The sequence below is a fragment of the Rattus norvegicus genome, chromosome 5 (assembly GCF_036323735.1).
Source record: "Rattus norvegicus strain BN/NHsdMcwi chromosome 5, GRCr8, whole genome shotgun sequence".
Taxonomy (NCBI): Eukaryota; Metazoa; Chordata; class Mammalia; order Rodentia; family Muridae; genus Rattus; species Rattus norvegicus.
Window position 1 is genome coordinate 130,429,792 of NC_086023.1, and position 20,226 is coordinate 130,450,017.

Consider the following 20,226-nt stretch of genomic DNA (forward strand, 5'->3'; position numbering starts at 1 on the left):
AAGTAATGGTACATGTGAGAAAGAATAGTTGGGATACAGTAGGCTTAGTGTGATGTTAGAAGAGAACACTGACCTTTATAGATAGAGGAAGACTCTGAAGCTGAGATACCTACCCTGGACCTCAAGGGATTCTGGGAAAAAGACTCCTATTTCTTTGCTTTACTTTTCTCAGTATTTTCACATTTTTCTTATTTTAAGGAGTTTTACCTTGAAACAATTTCCCCAAACTAAACAACTGTGAGTACATTGTAAAAAAGGAGGAAGGACTAACAATGAAACAATTTTGGCCTCATGATACTTATTAAAATTGTATTAGCTGCACTTTCCACCATATTTTATCCAGTTCAAGTTTGAAAGGATTATGTGAAAAGCTGAGTGACCACTGCTAGTTGTAAGAGCTATTTTCTAACGCGAGAGTGTTGTTCTTTAAGCAAATAAGGATATGCCAACTCAGGAACCTGCTAGTGCTTATCCTTCTGACTTGCAATTTCCAGTTTTATAAATTTGAGGAAATAAATATTAATATACCCAGTGATTGACCCTGTTATTGCTTACTGTCATAGTCTTTGAAATATGGAAAGAACACTATGGAACACTAGTCAGCGAAAGAGATTTATCATCCACACAATGGAATATTCTAGAGATATTAAAGATGAGACAGTCACTGAACATTTATCAACATCGAAGGGTGTTTGCAATATACTTTATAGTAAGAAATACAGATAACAAAGCTGTATTCTTCATAGGATTCCTTATTTGAAAGAGTACTAGTTATTTTGGAACGTGGAATTATGAGGGCTTTTCACATTTTCTTCTTTACTTATCCATACTAATTTTAAAGAATCCTTTATAAATGTTAAGTATTTATTTAGAACTAAAATAATCTTGTCTTGCTATATCACTGATGATTATTAAAATGGCTACAGTCAACAAAGCCTCTTGCAAGCTACAGGTAAAATCTCAGTGCCATTTAACACAGAGAAGAGCATAATCTCAGGAAGGCACCATGGTTAGGGCTTCAACCAGACATGGGTTCAAATCTGAGCTATGTCCTCTTATATCATCTGGGCAAGTTTTTTCTAAAGCCTAATATTAGTAGTCATATTAAAAGTAATAGTGAACATTAATTAAGAATTCACCTCGTGCTGTTGACAATGCTAAGCACACTGTACCATCTTGTTCCATCATCAGTGGATGAGGAAGTTCTCTTAAGGAGGGAAGTCACCCCAGTTTACACATCCGTGCGACTATGAGGATTAAGCACAAAGGGACAATTTTAAACACTTTCAAACTGCCAGTATATAAGAAGCAGTTGGGGTAGTCAGTAGTTGGCATGATATTCTTATTACTCAAATTATCTACCGCTTCAGGCAATTTGATTTGGCTGTTTGGTGCAGGAGGTAAGTGCCCGGCTCTAAAGTCAGTCTTGGTTTGAGTTCAAACTCTGTCTCTTGTACATCTGTGGTTTGGGAGACGCTATCTAACCTTTTCTTGTGTCCCAGTTTTCTATATAAAAGAACATCAAAACAAGTTCTGAGGATTTAGTGAGTTAGTACACAGAAAATGGGAAGAATAAGTTCCTACTATACTTCTAAGTTCTAAGGTTACTTCAGGTTTGGGATTTGAAACTTCTAAGTCATCTTCTAACATGAAGACTTTAGTGCACATTTCTATGTGGATGCATAAACATGCTGTTTCCACACAAAGCATGGCATTTATATGCTCGTGTTACTAACCAGAAGTTAAGTCAAGACACAGCAAATACAAAGACTGCTATTCACTTCAGTTCTGCCAGAATCTGTACCATTGTGAATTCTTCAAAATACACGTAGACTATAGCATATTAGGAAGAGATTGTACATTTTATCTATTGCGTTTAAACAAGTCAATACATTTCCTAATCTTATATTGTCTTTCGAAAACAGTTGAAAACTCCACACAGACATTAAAAGTACATCTCCAATTTTATAATTTGTTTCTTAGAGGTAACTGAGGAACGGTCTATGACTCAAATATGAGAAAAATCACTCACTGAAAATTTCATCAAAAAACCATATCATCATAAAATAAGACAACTTGCAATAGTTAAAGGTTTTTCATAAATTATATAAATCTGTTAGATTAAACCATATATGTGACTACATACTGCATGCATATTTAAAACATTACCTATTAGCACAATATTACCCAGTTTAACATTAAATTTCTAGAATTACATCAAAATCTCCAAAGTGTAATGTTAACTTAAATTTCTTTTCAATACAGACCATGTGTAGCACCTGCTTTAATTTTATAATTTAAATTACCCTCCTTTCTCTGGACTGGTTAGCACAATACAACAAAAAGAATTAGTACGAGCATTGAAACTTACTTTCTTCTTCTGACAGGCAATTCCTATTTTAAGGACAATGTTATTTTTCTTTACAAATCCAGAATCCTTTGACAAAGACACCACAAGCTCATTGTGCACCTTAATTATAAGGGCACCTGTGCCTCTTTGTTTATCTGGTTGGTTGGACCTGAGGATTTGATTTGCACACTCCCCTTCTGTCCCGCCCTCTTTCTCTCTTAATGAGAACAAGTTAACAATAGTATCCACAGGACCTCCCCAGCTCAAATAATGAATGGTGAGGAGCAGTTATCAGGTGTCACACTAGGCGCTTGTCGCTGACACTGTGTGCGAAGGGCTCAAATTCAAGCTTAGTAAGCACAGGGTCTTGGGGAATAGATCAGTCTGAAAACAGGAATGATTTCAGACCATGGGAGCTCACCAGTGCCTTGCTCCCACTCCTGTTTTTCAGAAGTTGTGTGCTCTTTGGCATGCTTCTTTATGCCTCCGAGCCCCAATTTCTGTAAAAATAGACATGGCAGTACTTAGGGTTCACTGTGAAGATGGTGAATTTTAGTGTTCTTGGGGAAGTATGTAAACTGATCACTTAGCTTAAATTGCTTCTCTTTTTCTTTCACCTCGGCCTTGGGCACACTCAATACAGGCTTCAGCTCTGCACACCAACGGAGCAACAGGTGTTCGGGGAATTTGATAGAGGACACAACATCCATCAATCATTTTCATTACCAGCTTCTCCTGAATGTGTTCAGCGAGCCCATATGCTTCTAATGTCTCCTGTTTAGGGGACAATCACGGCCTTGAGGAACCGTGGACAAGGCAAGGAAAATAGCAGTGACAGTAATGTGCAGTTAATACAATCAAAAAGCCAGAAAGGTTTTCTAGAGCTCAGAGCCAGTGCATCCAAAGCAGCTTAGAGAGGCTGGAGAATGGAGTTATGAAGTTTCTAAGAGAGTTTGGGGGCAGGATTGTCTCCTGAGTTGGTAAGTGAATGACTGGGGTTAGAAAGGCAACATCAAAGCCTGGGACCCTGCCTGCTCTACATCACTGTGAAGTGATGTTTTTCTCCACTGTTAGAGTTAGATGGCTTTATTGTAACTTTGTGGATTATTGTGACTATAGGAGAATTTGTGCATTCTAACGTTTTATCACATGAGATTTAACGTGAACAATGAGTAAGTGCTATTTGCAAGGAAGCGGGTAGCATAGGTTCAGAAACAGCCTTTCCCCCTGCAGTTTCAACCGTTCTCAGTTGCTCCTTCACAGTTGCAGTTTTCCCTTAATAGATAATTGATTTCGTAGCAGTTAAAAAAAATAATAGCTTGGCCAATCGTGAGGTACATGGAATGATTGAAAAAGAAAAAAAAATAACCAAAAAACAAAAATCAAAAGAGTACTCAGATTTCACGTAGGTTTTAGCACCAGAGAAAACCTTGAAGATTGTCAATATCGTCTTAGTCTACTTATTAAGAGAGTCAGGTCCAGGGGAGCCCAGGATCTAAATAGCTAATGTGAAACTGACCCACTTGGCAATGGCTACCATCCAGTAGACATTTTCAGCTACCTGACAAATAACTAAAATTTCTAAATATTACTTCATCTTTTGATATTCTAAGTGTAAGATTTATCCCTTGAATCCTTGGTTTTTTTTTTTTAAAGAAAACAAATATTTTCCAAAAAAAAAGTATTTGTTGATGCAAACCATGGCTCTCCCCTCAAAGGGAATGGAGCTAAGTATGAGCGATTCAGTTTATTTCCATGTTCCACTGTGGTGAGAATTTTATGACACATTTATGGTTATAGGACTGAAGAAGGTCGTGGATCAAGGCAGCTTTCAAATATGTTGGTAAAAACAGCAAATAGCGGGGCTACAGCAAAGCAGGGACATCTCTACTGTGCCCTCCAGATGCTACCTGATGACACTCTTACTTCTTAGGTTAGCGGAGGTTATTGGTCGGTTAAAATAGCCCAGGAAGTGTGTCCCATGATTACCATGTTAGGTCAGACACAGAGTAGGTAATGGTGGGTATTAAGAGGGTTAAGATAATTTTGCTCTGGAACGCCAACAACTGGAACTCCAGTTCTCAAAAATAAAATAAATAAATAAATAAATAAATAAATAAATAAATAAATAAATAAATAAAAATAAAAAAATCACAGTTTCAATTGGTCCTTGGAATCTTTTATATAGAAGTGTCCTGCTCCCCCATACACACACCAGGAACCTCATTTTGTAACAGTAAACAAAGAAACAGTGTCCACAGAGAAGTTGTTTCTTATTTCTTCGAAAACTAACTTTAATGTGTACCTTCCAGATCGATTCAACCAATACGCACTGAGTTCTACTGATAGTCAAGGTGAATCTTTTTCTTTTTATTCCTGTTGCTTTCTAAAAGGTAGGTTTCAAGGGTGCCTGGATCACGCTGAGAAAGAGTACAAGCTTGAGTGTCAAACAGCTGCAGGTTCACGTCTCAGCTCCACAACTGTCAGGAGGGATATTACCGGGTTTCCTTGCTTCTCTTATTATAAAGTAAGGTTGTAATTTGAACCTACCTTTGAGAGCCACTCTCTGCATTACACGGACCATTTGGTCTTCAGATCACTGGCGTTCATTAGTGTGAGCAGCAGCCTATTGGAGGCCACTTATTATGTGTGTTTTCTTTTTACTTATTTATTTTTTTGCGTTTTGATAATTTCAAAAGTGAGTATTGTATTTATAGCATCTCCCGCCCCCATTCTCCCCTTCCAATGTCTTCCATGATCCTCCCACTTTTTTTCAAATTCATAAATGCTTAAGTTAGTGTGTGTGTGTGTGTGTGTGTGTGTGTGTGTGTGATAAATATAACCTGATGAATCCACTGTGTGTGGCTTGTAGGTACACATGCTTAGGGCTGACCACTTGAGACTGGATGTTCTATGAGGACTTCCCCTGGAGAAAACGGATTCTCCCTGCCTCAGCATCTATTGGGTCATATTTTCTAAATATGACCACAAAGGTATTTTCTGATGATCTTGGTCTTTTGCAATGTGAGGGAACCTTGCTGTTCCCTCTCCACAGAGAATCCACCTCTCCTGTTGGATCTTGGTGACTGAGTCATGCTATAGAGATGCCCCGCCCCTTCCAGCTGACAGGAATGCAGGGCCATGGTGGGAGCTATATGAGGAACTGAGGTAAAAAAATGGCAAGAGAACAAAGAAAGAGCAAGTCTGAAACTCTGATGGTTACGTGTGCTGTTACGACAGCCAAGGGGTACATACCTAGGTTTCTTTTTTTTTATATGACAGAAGAATAAAGTTTTATTTATTTTACACCTGTTTTGGATCTTCCTGTCATAGTCACTGAGCCATTATGTTTAGAAATAGTATAATGGGTTTAAATATCCCAGCAAAAGCAGCTCCCCAACAACAAATATCTAAGGCTTTTGTGCACAGAATCACTGTGCTTCCTTCCCAGACACGCTCCTCCCATCTTTCTGGGTGACAGTACTTCCAGTTCACTGGTTTCTATTGCACACGGCCCTCCTTCTCTCTCTGCCTATGCCATCATGTAATCCCACTACTATTTGAACTCTTGTCCTTCAGTGACTTGTTTTCCTTGTAGCTCAGCCATTCAGCTTCCAAAGCTTACCTCTCACCTCATCTGAGCCTAAGTGTCTCTGCCTGAAAGCTTTAGCATTCTACTCTTCTCCCTAATTCGAACTTTCTTCCCGGTAACCATTCTTATTCCCTCACTGCTACCAATTTAGTTATTATTCCTACAGGATGTCCCATCCTACTGTGATGTCATGACTGAGCATAGGTTACAGTGCGGTCATTTCTTTGTCAGTCTACACCTTCCCATTCTCTCTCCATGTCCTGACATTCTAGTTTAAGCTGATTGCAGTGAGTTGGCTCTGGACTCTCTGAGCCCCCGTGCAATCCTCTGTCATGCTGTTGCTTGGCTTTATCCATTTTGGTTGGTGTGTCTGACTAGGATGTGAGTGTTTTGGGCCTGTAGACTACAGGCTACTGCAAGTCCCACAAAGACCATGCCTTGATGTCTTTACTTACATGGTGTCTCACTGGGAATCTTTTCCTCCAATTGCATTCTCTCCTGTTAAAGCAAAATAAAACAGTAACAAACAAAAAGCCTCAGCTAAATCCTGTAACGTTTACTTCAGATACTACCTCAAAGAAATTGTTCTCCCTGTGACTGCTTCCTCCTCTGAAGTTCCAATGAATTTTATTGGTGTTTCTTTGTGATTGCTTTTGCAATCAACTTAACTTTTGAATATTTTATATTTATATCATCTACTTCACTGATCATGTACGCCTCATGTACATCTAAGAATCTATATTTTGCACATCGGAAATAAATTTTTCAAAGATGACATGACTCTGAAACAAACCACACTGCTAAAATATGAGAGGATCATGATTCAGGCCTAGGTCTGAGCTTGGTTACTTTATAAATGTTTTTGAGTCACGAATGGTGGTGCATGCCTACAATCCCAGCACTTGGAAGGCCAATGCAGACAACCTTGGAAGAAACAATGCTAGTTTGAGACTAGCAGTGAAAAGCTGTATCTAAATGAATGAATGAGTGAATGAATGAATTTGGATTTTCTTTCCTCATGTCTTCCTCCTGTTTATAAATGTTGTAGGTCAGGGCTGTGATTTTTACCTGCCTGCTTCCTCTCACAGTACAGCCTAAAATACTTGTTTGGGGGCTTTCAGTCAACACCCACAAGACAACCCATGGGCTCCTCTGTCCATCCCCATGTCCCTCTCCTTGAATCAAGGGACCCAGCTGCCAGCGGGCCAACAACAGGTCCTGGAAGGAGCAGGTGCTAATTTAAAGACTCATTAACAATTGGTGGGGCTCCGACACTAATTACTTCAACTAAATCCACTCCAGCAATTCAACAGCTTCTCTTTTTAACCCATCGTGGTGTGATCTAGGAGAAGGCACAGATGGGAATCTAGTGTTACCCAATGCTTCTCTCTCCAGTGTTCCTAAGAAAAGGAAACCCAGTAGCAGGAAAGCACATGAAATCAGTGGAACTGTGTGACTCATGTCTTATTGGTTCTTCCCCTATGTATATATTAAAGTTTAAAAATCGAGGTAAACATAAAAAATGAAAATAAACCAAGTACTATTTTTTCCCTAATTACTTTCTCAGCCTGTTTATCCTTTGAGCAGAGGAAGCTACTGATTTGTTTGAGTTAACTTTTTATTTACATTTCAAATGTTATCACCTTTCCCAGTTTCCCATCCATAAACACCCTATCCCATCCCCCTCTCTCCCTTTTTGTATGAGGGTGTCCCCCCACCCAACCACCTACCCCTTCCCACCTCCCCACCCTGACATTCTCTTACATTGGGGGGTCTAGCCTTGGCAAGACCAAGGGCTTCTCCTCCCATTGGTGCCCAACAAGGCCACACTCTACTACATATGCAACTGGAGCCATGGGTCTGTCCATGTGTACTCTTTGGGTTAAACCAAGTACTATTGGTCATGGTAGAATAGGCTTCCTTTCTCCAGCCCCGTGTTTCCCATGATATCTCAATAGTTCTACATCTCTTACTTCCTAAATGACACTCATCATCTCCTAGATAGTAGGTTGGTCATATGAAATTTAATTTGGTTTTACTGTCAGTTTTTTTTTTCATTTCAATTTGAAATTCTTCAATCTGGAACAGCATTTTTAGTGAGTCCCACTCTGTCGGATTGTCTGCTTAGCACAGACCAGGCAGACTGAATGTTGAATGGATAACTAACAAAGCGCAGTGTTGCTTAACCTTCAAAAACTCTAAGCCACGAGGAAAATAAAATTTACATTTTCTGTCTCTGACTGCATTTGTCTTTCATTGGGATACAAATTTTATCAAACAGTGCTTCCTTTCTGTTCTTCACTTTGAAGTTTTCTGTGTAAATGCACGCTGTTCCACTATTTAATTTATTTTAAATGTGTTTTACTCAACAAAATGTCTTTGTAACATTTTTATTATAACTGTGAAAGTGTGAATGATGCCTGCACCGGGGGATACAGGGCACAGTGAACATGTGAAGGGCAGAGGGCAGCTCCATGCAGTTTGTTCACTTTCATTTATCACTTACATTTGGGCTGGAGTTGACCTGGGAAGCTATTGTGCTATCCCTATAGCGGTTCTTCACAACAAAGAACTTCAAAAATCAGATTTGAGGCATACTGGATTAGAACTATTCTTTATTTTATACATATGTTAATTTGTTCACTACCATGATTTTTTTTAGCACTTTTCATGTGTTAAGTAAGGACATAAATTAAAAATATACTAGAAGGCATACTTGCATAGAACAGACACTAACCATTTTCTTTAGGGTTACAAAGTATTTTAAGTTTGTCTCTTTGTCTTGGACAATCCATGAGGGCCTGAAGTTGTAATGAATCACCCATACTGGTACTTTTTTTCAGAAATGCACTTGCCCATCATTCCCTGTTTCAAGTTACACTAGTATGTGGTATTTACTGACCACTTTCTGATTTCTAGGTACTGTTCTTCAAACCCCTTTATTTTTCAGTCTATTTCATTAATTCTGGAGTCAGTATACAAAGTAATGTATTCTTCCTTTCTTTCTTTCTTCATTTCTTTCTTTCTTTATTTATTATATGAGCACACTGAAGGTGTCCAGACATACCAGAAGAGGGCATCAGAACTTATTACAGACGGTTTTAAACCACCATGTGGTTGCTGGGATTTGAACTCAGGACCTTTGGAAGAGCAGTCAGTGCTCTTAACCTCTGAGCCATCTCTCCAGCCCCAAGTAATGTATTCTTATGTATACATTATTTCTGTCCCCTACTGACCTATCCCATCCATCCTAAACCCAAACACTCCCTTTTTCTTTTTTCTGTTTTCACATCAAATAGACTTCACTATCTTCTCTTTCCGAAGAGTCTACCTTCTTTCCTTGTCCCTTCTTGACTTTCATGTCAAACACACACACACACAGACACACACACACACACACACACACACACACACACACGCAAATTAGCAAAAATAAAGTGATTGTAGCTGTGGCAATGTTTTTCCTAATCATTTCTCCTCCACTGCTATACATGTCTGTCCCCCAGCCCCACCAGTACCATACTGTTTTAGCTACTATGGCTCTAAAGCATAATTTGAGAGCATGCATCATAATGATAAGCTTGACTGGTAGGCTTCACACAATCTAGAATCACCTGGAGAGAGTCTCAGTGATCATGTCTACATCAGGTTGGCCTGTGGGTATATCTGTGTGGGATTATCTTGTCTGCTTTAACTGATGTGGAAAGACTAGCCTTAAATATGGGTGGAACCTTCTAGTAGGTGTGGATGGAAGAGAGCTTTGTGCTTTTGCTTCTGTAGCTTTCATTCTTGCTCACGAGTTCATCCATCCTGTTGCCGCTGATTCTGTCACTGATACTAGAACCAACTTCTTTAGGCTTACAATTTGAACTAATGAGCAGATTTATTTGCCAATATTAAAACTAGTATCTTTGGTCTTGCAATGTGGACTGAAGACTAGAGTCTCTCCTGGAATCCTCCAGGCCTCCAGTGCCACACTGGGATTGCTAAGGTATATAGTCTTGTAGGTTCTTGGCTTCCACAATGTCTCCAGAGTCTTTTTTTTTTTTTTTGGTTCTTTTTTTCCGGAGCTGGGGACCGAACCCAGGGCCTTGCGCTTCCTAGGTAAGCGCTCTACCACTGAGCTAAATCCCCAGCCCCTGGCTTCCACAATGTGAGATGGCCATTTTTGAACAACTCTGACAGTAAGTATAACCCAACCCAATATATCCTCTTTAATGTATATTAATTCTATAACTATTATTTCTCTGGAGATTCCTGACATAGAGATTATGTCACCAGGAGTGGGATTGTTGCTGTGATGGATTTGACCTTTGTTCTTTGTTTGCTTGAATTCTTTAGATCAAGTTAGCCTGTGGGTATGTCTGTGGGGAATATTGTCTTGATTGTTAATTAATATAGGAAGACCAAGACTATTGTGGGTAGCATCATTACCAGGTTTTGGGCCCTGGACCATGCAAGAGAAGAGGGCTAAGCAGACAGCATGAGTGTATTAATTTGTCTATGCTTTCCATATGAATGTGATATGACTAGATGCTTTAATTTATGCTTAGACTTCCAAAAAAATGATGAACTATAATCCTTAATTGTAAGCTAAAACATCCTTCTGTCCCTTATTTTTATTTTGTTTGAATATTTTCTCACAGCAATAGAAATAAAATTAGAACTTGTATAACATTCAATAAATGTGAGATAGCACATTTGTAATTTTAAGGATCTAATTCACATGATCAATTCAGTCAACTGAGAGAATATCGTCCACAAATTTCAATATCTATTCATGATAAAATCTCTGAAGAAACCAGGAGTAGGAGCAATATTTGTTAACATAGTAAAGGCAACGTATGTCAAGCATACAACCATAATAATGGCAAATAATTGTGAAATCTGTACCAAGGCAAAGGTAGCTATTTTCTTCACTTTTATTCAATATGTCTCTTGAACTCTAAGCAGAATAATAAGGTAAAGAAATAAAATGGATACAAATAGGAAAGGAAAAGTAATAATATTATTATTTGCATCTAAATGGCTGTATACTTTTAAAAAACCTTGGAGACTTCATTAGAAAACTCTTAGGTGTCATAAACACTTTTCAGCAAAGTAGCAGGTCACAATATCAACATGCAAAATTAATAGTTCCTTTATGTACCAATAATTGACAAGAAAGAAGTCAAGAAAAAAAAACCATCCTCAGTAACACACACACACACACACACACACACACACACACACACACACACACACACACACTAACCAGGGAGCTGAGGAACTTCTATAATGAAAGTCTTAAGACATTGAAGAAAGAAGTAGAAGATACTGGATCGTGGAAAGACCTCCTCATGCTTATGAGTCGGCAGAATTACCATTATAAAAAGAACAATACTACTGGAAGGTATTTACAGTTCCAATGCAATTGCCATGGAAATTAATGATACTCTTTGTAGAAGTAGAAAAAGACATTTTGAAACACACATGGAAGAAAAAAAATACCACATAGCCAAAGTATTTATATGTATATCCCCAAAAGTTCACAAAATTCACCTCCTTTAGATAAGAAATATTATCATCTCTATTTTATAAGTAAGAAAACTGAGGCGCAGACAGGCTCTCCTGTAGTTGCAGCAAAGCCAGTCTTTGAGTACAGGCATGCTCAGACGGCATGCATAGCTGAGCTAGACAGCTGTGTTCATGTCTTGACCCTGCCTCTTAATGATCGTAAACTCTTGAACAAATTTCTTAATGTCTCTGTGTTTATGTTTTCTCTACTATAATAGGAAGCTGTGATAATAATAATAGTTACCACCTAAAAGATTTGTTGGGACGATTAAGGCAGTTTATATACAATGCTTAAAATAAATGCCTGCACATAGCAAGCGCTTATTAAGTCTTTAAGGTTATTATTATGGCTTCAGAATCTGCACTACAAAGCACTGCATTCAGTTGCCTTTAGAAGTTCATAGATGTGTTTTCTGGAGTGAAACGTTTGAGCTGGATGGAACTAGTTGGAGAGTAGCTACTTAGGCTTGCTCATTGTACAAGTGGATATTGGTGTAGGGAAAAGGGTTTGTCTAACAACAGGGGGCAGAGATGAGGCTCTAGCACACAGGCACATCATTTCCCATCTAGTCCCTTTCTTCCACACCCCCATCTTCCTACCTGTAGTTAGATTTTCAGTTCCTTATGAATGCTTCTATCCTTATCACTCATGTTTTCCATATAACTTTATTGATAGAAATAAGGCAACATGCTTGACTATGGGGAAATTATCTTACTAAACTGAAATACCTCTCAATTTACTCACTTCATGCTTTTAGAACTTTATTATAGTATATGAGAGCTAAGATACACAGCATTGAGAGAGAAGACTGATAATATCAATCTGATTCTAAGCTTTCAAATCTTCTGGTGACTTTTTTATCTGCTTAACCAATTATCTAGACATATTCTAGCCTTCCCGTGTCCTCTACATATTCTTGTAGTAGCCTTTCAACGTCTTGTTGAGAGTCAAAGCACTTCAGTGGATATTAGCCAAAAAGTTCAGAATGCTATGCTAAAACTCAGACTGTAGGAAGCTTAACCAGAAGAAAGGCCCAAGTGTGGATATCTCAAATCCACCTAGGAGGAACAAAATAATCATGGGAGGCAGAGGGAGGGAGGAACCTGGGAGGGAGACGTGAGAAATGGGGGCACAGGATCACGTATGGGGGAAGATAGAAGAGACATCCAGAAGGCCAGTAGAATGAATGTAAACATACAGTGAGGGGTGGAGAGGTGGTGGGAGGGGAACCCCTAGAAAGCCCCAGACACCTGCGATGTAGGAGGCTATCAGGACTCAATGGGGATGATATTAGTCAAAATGCCCAACAATGAGGAGATTGAGCAGTAGAGACCACTTCCAGTAGATAGACATGGTCCCCAGTTGAGGCAGGGGGCCACCCACCCATCTTCAAAATATTCGATCCAGAATTGTTCTTGTCTAAAGGAAATGCAGGAACAAAAATGGACAGAGACTGAAAGAAAGGCCAACCAGTGACTGCCCCAACTTGGGATCCATTCCACAAGAGTATACCGAACACTGACACTATTACTTATGCCATATTGTGCTTTCAGACAGGAGTCTGACCACGGCTGTCCTCTGAGAGGCTCTACCAGCAGCTGACTAAGACAAATGCAGATACTTACAACCCAACATTAGACTGAGGTCAGGGACCTCTTATGGATGAGTTAGGGGAAGCACTAAAGTAGTTGAGGGGGATTGCAACCCCATAGGAAGGAAAACAGTGTCAACTAACTGGGACCTTTCAGAGCTCCCAGAGACTAAGCCACTAACCAAGGAGCATACATGGCTGGTCTTTGGTCCTGGGCACATGTGTAGCAGAGGACTGCCTCATCTGGCCTCAGCTTAATCCTGTGGAAACTTAATGTCTGAGGGCAGAGGAATGCTGGTGGGGGATGGGAGGCAGGTGGCAGTGCACCCTCTCAGAGGTGTGGGGGATAGGGTGAAGAGGTCCGGGGAGGGGGACCAGGAAGGAAGGGCAAAGTACATTTGGGAATGTAAATAAATAAAATAATTTAATTAAATAAAAAGATTTGAATGTTTGACTCTTGCCTCCTGTCCTTCCTTACAGTCTTTCTCTGCATATCCTTTTCAGTTCCCTGGAAACGTCATATCTCCCCCACCATAGGAACTTCGCATGTTCTTTTTCCTTTGTCTCCAGAGTTTCCTCAGGGTTTGGCTTAGTTAATATCTAGCTTTCTTTTCAGTTTAATCAATCATTTTATAAGGAACACAATACTTTTCCAAGTCTCTTTATACAATTTATTATTTTGATAATCTTATCTAACTTTGGTCATTTCTTGATTAATTTTGTCTACTGGGTTATAAATTATATGAAGACAGGATTGTCCCTTTTCTCTCTCTCTCCCAATATGTTTAATGAAACTCTTGGTTATGTGTAAGATTTGCCTTATCTCTGTTTGTCATGAAGACACACAAGCTATGTATTGGTAAGTCTATTTTACATACAATGAGACGGGTATTAAGAGAGATTAAATAATTCACCCAAGGTCTTATAGCAAGTACCTACTAAATTAATAATTTTAATCCAACTCCTTCTTGCTCCAAAATTAATATTCTGCCTTTCTACTTCATTGTCTATTATTAAGGAAGCATTTAATCTTTGCTGTTATTGAATCAAACTCAAGTTGTCTTAATAATTTGCTAGCTAAATAAAAACTTTTCTGCATATCTAAATTCTTTCTCCAACAATTGAGGTCAAACTCAGGACCTCACAAATGCTAAACAGACTCTCTACCGCTGGATTATATCCTCAACACAATGCGTGAATATTTTCTTTTATAGAAAAGTATATTGACATGAATATCTTTTAATAATGTTGCCTACTTACATATAGCCTTCGAAATAAAACAACACATTATATGCTCAGCTTAATCTGTTTAAATCCTTGTGTTGGATTTCACTGTGTATATTTACTCTGTTTTCTTTTTGTCCATGAAACTAGTTGTCTTTGGCCGGAAGTTGGCATGAAAAGCATAAGTTTGATAGAGAAATATTTAAATACTTTGGCTGCCCCACATTGCTGAGGATTAGGGAAATGCAATTGTAAACCAAATAACTTTTTTCCATAAGTTCATGTTTTTTTCCTTCTCATTACAGCATCTTTATTATCGGTTTGAAACAGATTTTTTCTTTTGTATCTTGTTAGTTTTATCTCCCCAGAATTTGTTGTAAGGAAGTAAATTGTAGATTTCTCTTTGATTCTGATGTTTCCCTGAACTTCAAAGGTAATATTTCCTCAGAGAGAAGCTTTGGATTGTAATTTTTTTATCTCAGAAAATTATACAGCCAACATATTTGAAATAGCATGGTAGAGAATTCTGAAAGAAGAAATGAATGCACACGTTATCTTTTGTAAAAGGTGCTGATAAGACAGTTGAAGGAAGGGACAACAGGGTTGTGTGAAAGCAGACCCTCACAGCATTCAAGGGTAAACTGAACAAAACAAACACTTCTCTTTAAAGTGAAATTATTTTGAAAGCAAAACAGGTGCTGACTGACTTTCAAGGCAAGCAATAGAAAAGTACCCTGACTGTAGTTTTTCTTCTGGGAAGGAATTAGCTTCTCCTGGCCCTCTGGACCTCTCTCCTGTCTCTCCTACATCTCCTACATCTACCTCTGTTTTCCTCTCTCTCCCACCTAAGTCCCTACCTCCCTCTGCCTCCTGTAACTTTTTTGTTTCCCCTTCTAAGTGGTATTTAAGCATCCTCACTTGGGCCTTCCTACTTAACTTCTTAGGGTCTGTGGGGGTATATTATGAGTATTCTGTACATTTTAGCTAATATCCACTTATCACTGAGTACATGTCATACATGTCCTTTCGGGTCTGGGTTCATCTCATTCAGGATGATATTTTCTAGTTCCATCCATTTATCTGCAAAATTCATAATGTTCTCATTTTTAATAGCAGAATAGCATTCCATTATGTAAATGGACTATATTTTCTATATCCACTCTTATATTGAGGGACATCTTATTTCTCCCTCTTTCTGGCTATTGTGAATAAAGCTGCCATAAATACAGTAGAGCATGTGTCCCTGTGATATTGTGGAGCACCTTCTGGATATATGCCCAGGAGTGGTATAGTTGAGCTTTTAGGTAGAACTATTTCCAATTTTCTGAGGAATCACCAGATTGATTTCCAGGGTGGCTGTACAACGTTGCAGTCCTACCAGGAATGAAGGAGTGTTCACCTCCCTCTACATCCTCACCTGCATGTGCTGTCATTTTGATTTTATCTATTCTGCTTGGCGTAAGGTGGAATCTCGGGGTTCGCATTTCCCTGATGATTAAGGATGCTGAATGTTTCTATAAATGCTTCTTGGCCATTAGAGATTCCTTTGTTGAGAATTCTTTGTTTAGCTTTGTACTCCATTTTTAATAAGGTTATTTTTGAATCTGGCATCTTGAGTTCTTTATATATTTTGAATATATAGCTGTAGGGGTAGGAAGAACCTCTGGGAAGTACCAGAGACCTGGGATAGAGGAGGCTTAGGACACAATGTGGGTTACCTTAGCCAAAATGCCCAACAATGGGGATATGGAACCTAAAGAGACCACCTCTAGCAGTCAAACAGGATCCTAGTGAAGGAAAAGGTACACCAACCTACCTACAAAACTTTTAACCCAAAATTATTCCCATCTAAAAGAAATGCAGAGACAAAAATGGAGCAGAGACTGAAGAAATGGCTAGCTAGTGATCAGCCCAACCTGAGATCCATCCCATAGGCAGGAACCAATCCCTGACACTATTATTAATGCTATGTTGTGCTTGCATCAGGAGCCTAGCATGACTGTCCTCTGAGAGTCTTTACCAGCACCTGACTGAGATAGATGCAGATACTCACACCCAAACATTGGACTGAGGTCTGGGACCCCATGGAAGAGTTAGGGGAGGGATTGGAGCTGAAGGGGCTGGCAACCGGAAAGGAAGACCAACAATGTTAACTAACCCTGACCAGTGGGAACTCCCAGAGACTGAACTACCTACCAAAGGGCATTGAGCATGCATGGCTAGTCTGAGGCTCTGTGCACATATGCAGTAGAGGGCTGCCTCATTTGGCTTAATGGGAGAGGTGCCTAATCCTGTAGAGACTTGATGTCCCAAGTTGGGGAGATACCCTGGGAAGTAGGATTGGGGGAGAACTCTATGAGAGGGCACTGGGAAGGGGCAACATGTAGGATATAAATAAATAATTAATAAAAAAGGAGTTAGCTTCTATTAGAAATATCTTTTAGCATCAATATTCTGTACTGCAAGTGGCCCAGTTCTAACTTAAGGTATAAACAAAGCTAAAGAGGGGAGCATCATCCTCTACTCCTTAAGTCTGAGCTCCATTCAGTGACTGGCTTAATGCAGTTTGGAAATGAAAGGAGAAATGTAACTCTGCAGTAGAGAAGCTGAACAAGCGTACCTAAGCCAGGTGATTGACATCACTTTTATCACCATAGATATGATAGAAATGACACCTTATCTTTCTTTCCAAAACCCACGTATCCCAATATAATCATAAGCAAAACACCAGATAACATGTAATAGAGAAAAATCCCACCAAATGCTTGAAATGCTCTCCAACTCTGTCAATCTCTCTCTTTCTCTCATATGTACACAAGCATGTGCACATATGTGCACACATACGAGAGAGAGAGAGAGAGAGAGAGAGAGAGAGAGAGGGAGAGAGAGAGAGAGAGAAAGGATGAATGTTACTGCCAAGAGTAGCCTAACAAAACATGTTAACTAAATGTGAAATGGTATCTTGTATGGAATCTTGAGAAAGAAAACAGAGATTAAGCAAAGTATGGCTTTCTAGACTTCGGCTGATAGTTATCAGTATTCTTTAGCTGCCACAAATGTCCAGTGCTCATATTAGATACTACTAATAAGGAAGACTCAGTATGAAATAAGAGGGGCAGCTCTACAGTACCTGCTCTGTTTTGTCTGCAATATGGTTAATCCTATTTTTTAAGCAACAATAACAAGTAATAGTATTTGTAGGATTATTTGAAAAGCATCTAAAAATTGGGGGACCACACAATCAATGTTACATAGTAAGTTCTAATGTTTATACATCATCTTCTGGCTTAGAAAATGCCTCAATATATATTATTCTATTAAAATTTCTAAATGGTTAAGTGAAATAGATACATTTTTTTATTCTTACATTATACTTTATCAAAAATGGAGCTCAACAGAGTGAGGTGGCATGCTTGTGTGAATCAGTCACGCAAGATGACTCAGATTCTAATGCTCTTTTTGCCATATCCCCTTTACAGGTATTGTTGGCGTTTCTAAACATAAGCAATGACATAAGCAATAGCAACATCAGATTTGAAGGACTAGCTTCATAAGCCATGTGAATAATTTCTAAATTCTCCCTAAAACAATCGATCTCCCCCAGTAGTTACGGCCTTTATTGAAGCACTTCCTAGTAGCACCTTCTCAGAAAAAGACAACAGGTTAATAATTACCTCCTATGATCCAGAGCATGTCACCCAGCCTAGATGGTTCTCTACATGGACAGCAGCATATTGCCCACCAGAACACATTATTTTTTATTCTGCACGCTTTAGGAATATTATGTGAGGAGTTTCCTGAAGAACTATAAACATCTCACTAAGAACTTGCTGATAATATATGATTCTCTATACTTTGAACTGGGAAAGTGTTCAAAGACCAATGGTGGTTTGGGATCATTTACCGGGCGTTCCAGCTGTGGTGGCCATATGCTTCTCCATCTGCCTGCATTGTGTGGGTATTGTTTTGCTATGTTCCAAAGCATGCCCATTCTTGTTTTGGGATTATAGACTCCTAAGAGTACATATATGGTTTTGTTGTTTAGCCCTAATTTACAGTTGCAAATTAGGGCATACTTCCTTATTTCTCCAAATATAGAGAACACATGACTTTTAAATTGTGAGGTGTGTCAATGTGAGAAATTGTGGGGTTTGGCAATTATTCTATTGTCAGCCTATTAGTCTCTAGCTGAGGAGTCATTATACTTAAAACACTTTCTAATAAACATACAGTGTCAATACTGTTTGCTAGATACAACTAACTAAAGTCACTCTGAGAGACGCTGACCCTATGTCTCATTCCACTAGAGAAGGTGGCTTATATTCTGTGGTTGGTGTCACATAGCTTATATTATCTAATTGGATCATATAAATCGGTGGCTTTTGCTTGATTTGCTAGCAGGCATTTGATTTCTCAGATCTTAAGTCGAGAGTTGGTGTGTGGGATTACAGTGGGTAAGGTATACATGTAGCATTTTTAAAGATGAATTCTTTTTCATTATAAGCTTTTAACCCCCCTAATTCTTGGGAATTCTAGATGGAAAGACTGGATGATTTTGATGATTTTTGGAGAATATTTTTAAATCACCTTTAGGACTCAAAATGCTTAAAGGATTTCTAAGACCAATGTTCAATGACCCCAGTCACAGAGAGCCATTTTCTCCTGTTTGCCTTACAGTCCAAATCATCGATGACTTTTTAGTAATTATGCTGTGTTTTCTGTCATGTTCTGCATCTCACATTTCATCCCATTTCTTTGGTTGCCCTTTAAAACCCTCTTCACATCCTCTTAATAAACCTTCTTGATGGCACACCATTTCAACTGCAGGTTTAGTTATGTACTCTTTCTCCATCCTCCCCAGGTATCTGTTCATAGAATTACATATTGTGCATTTACCTGTTCAATTGGTCATTTGGAAAATTTGTGAAATAGCCATATGTGTCAGAAGTTTTCATAGCTGTTGAAGATATAGCAGAGTGAAAAATAGATAAGCTTTCTGCTACCATCAAGCTTCAAGTTGAAAAGACAGCCAAACAGCTGGTAGATAAATAAATAGAACTTATGAGTTTATCCAGTAGCGAGAAAACAAAGTGATACAGCTATGAGTGACTGCAGGAGGAAGATATCTTGACTTCCTGGTCAGGAAAGTTTTCTCTAAGACTTGGCTTTTGAAAAGAGAGATCTGGATAAAACAAGAAAGCAGGTTGTGTAGTGAAAACATAACAGAACAAGCAAAGGGAATAGGACAGGCTAATAAGGATACGGTGTGGAGTGTTTGTATCTGAGGAACATCAAGGAATCCTATGCAGGCAGAGATGAGTGAGAAGAAAAGAGTAGTGGGGTGTGGGATCAGAAAAACAAGCCTACAGACACATCCATCACACAGGCTTGGAAGAGAAGGTCAGGAAGAGAACTACTTGGGTTGATGGCGCCAGGACATAGGCATACTGATCCGCAAAATCAGTGCCTATACTGTGCTATCTATGCATATCACATTCTATAGTACTTTGAAGGCAAATAAAACCCTTCTTTCTGTTTAAAAGCATGTAATTAATATCCAAGATGAATACATCTTTGTAAAAATAGTTCTGTTTATTTGAGGAGAAGTAGCAAGCTTTAAGCCATTTATTTTGGACACTGTATTTTTTTTTAAAACCAAGTTGAACTGCATTTCATAACTGCTGTGTATCAAATCAGAGAATGTATAGCATTAATTCCTGGTTTATATTACTGATTGTAATTATAAGATACCCTTTGGAATATCTCATGGATGAAAGTATGTCTTATGCTTTCATTCTGTAGCTATAACTTTCCAAGTAGTATGACTATGCCAAGTAAGTTAACTTTGTTATCAGTCCTCTCCCTGTAAGATTAACAGGTGCTTATATATTAAAATATGCACTGCTATTTGT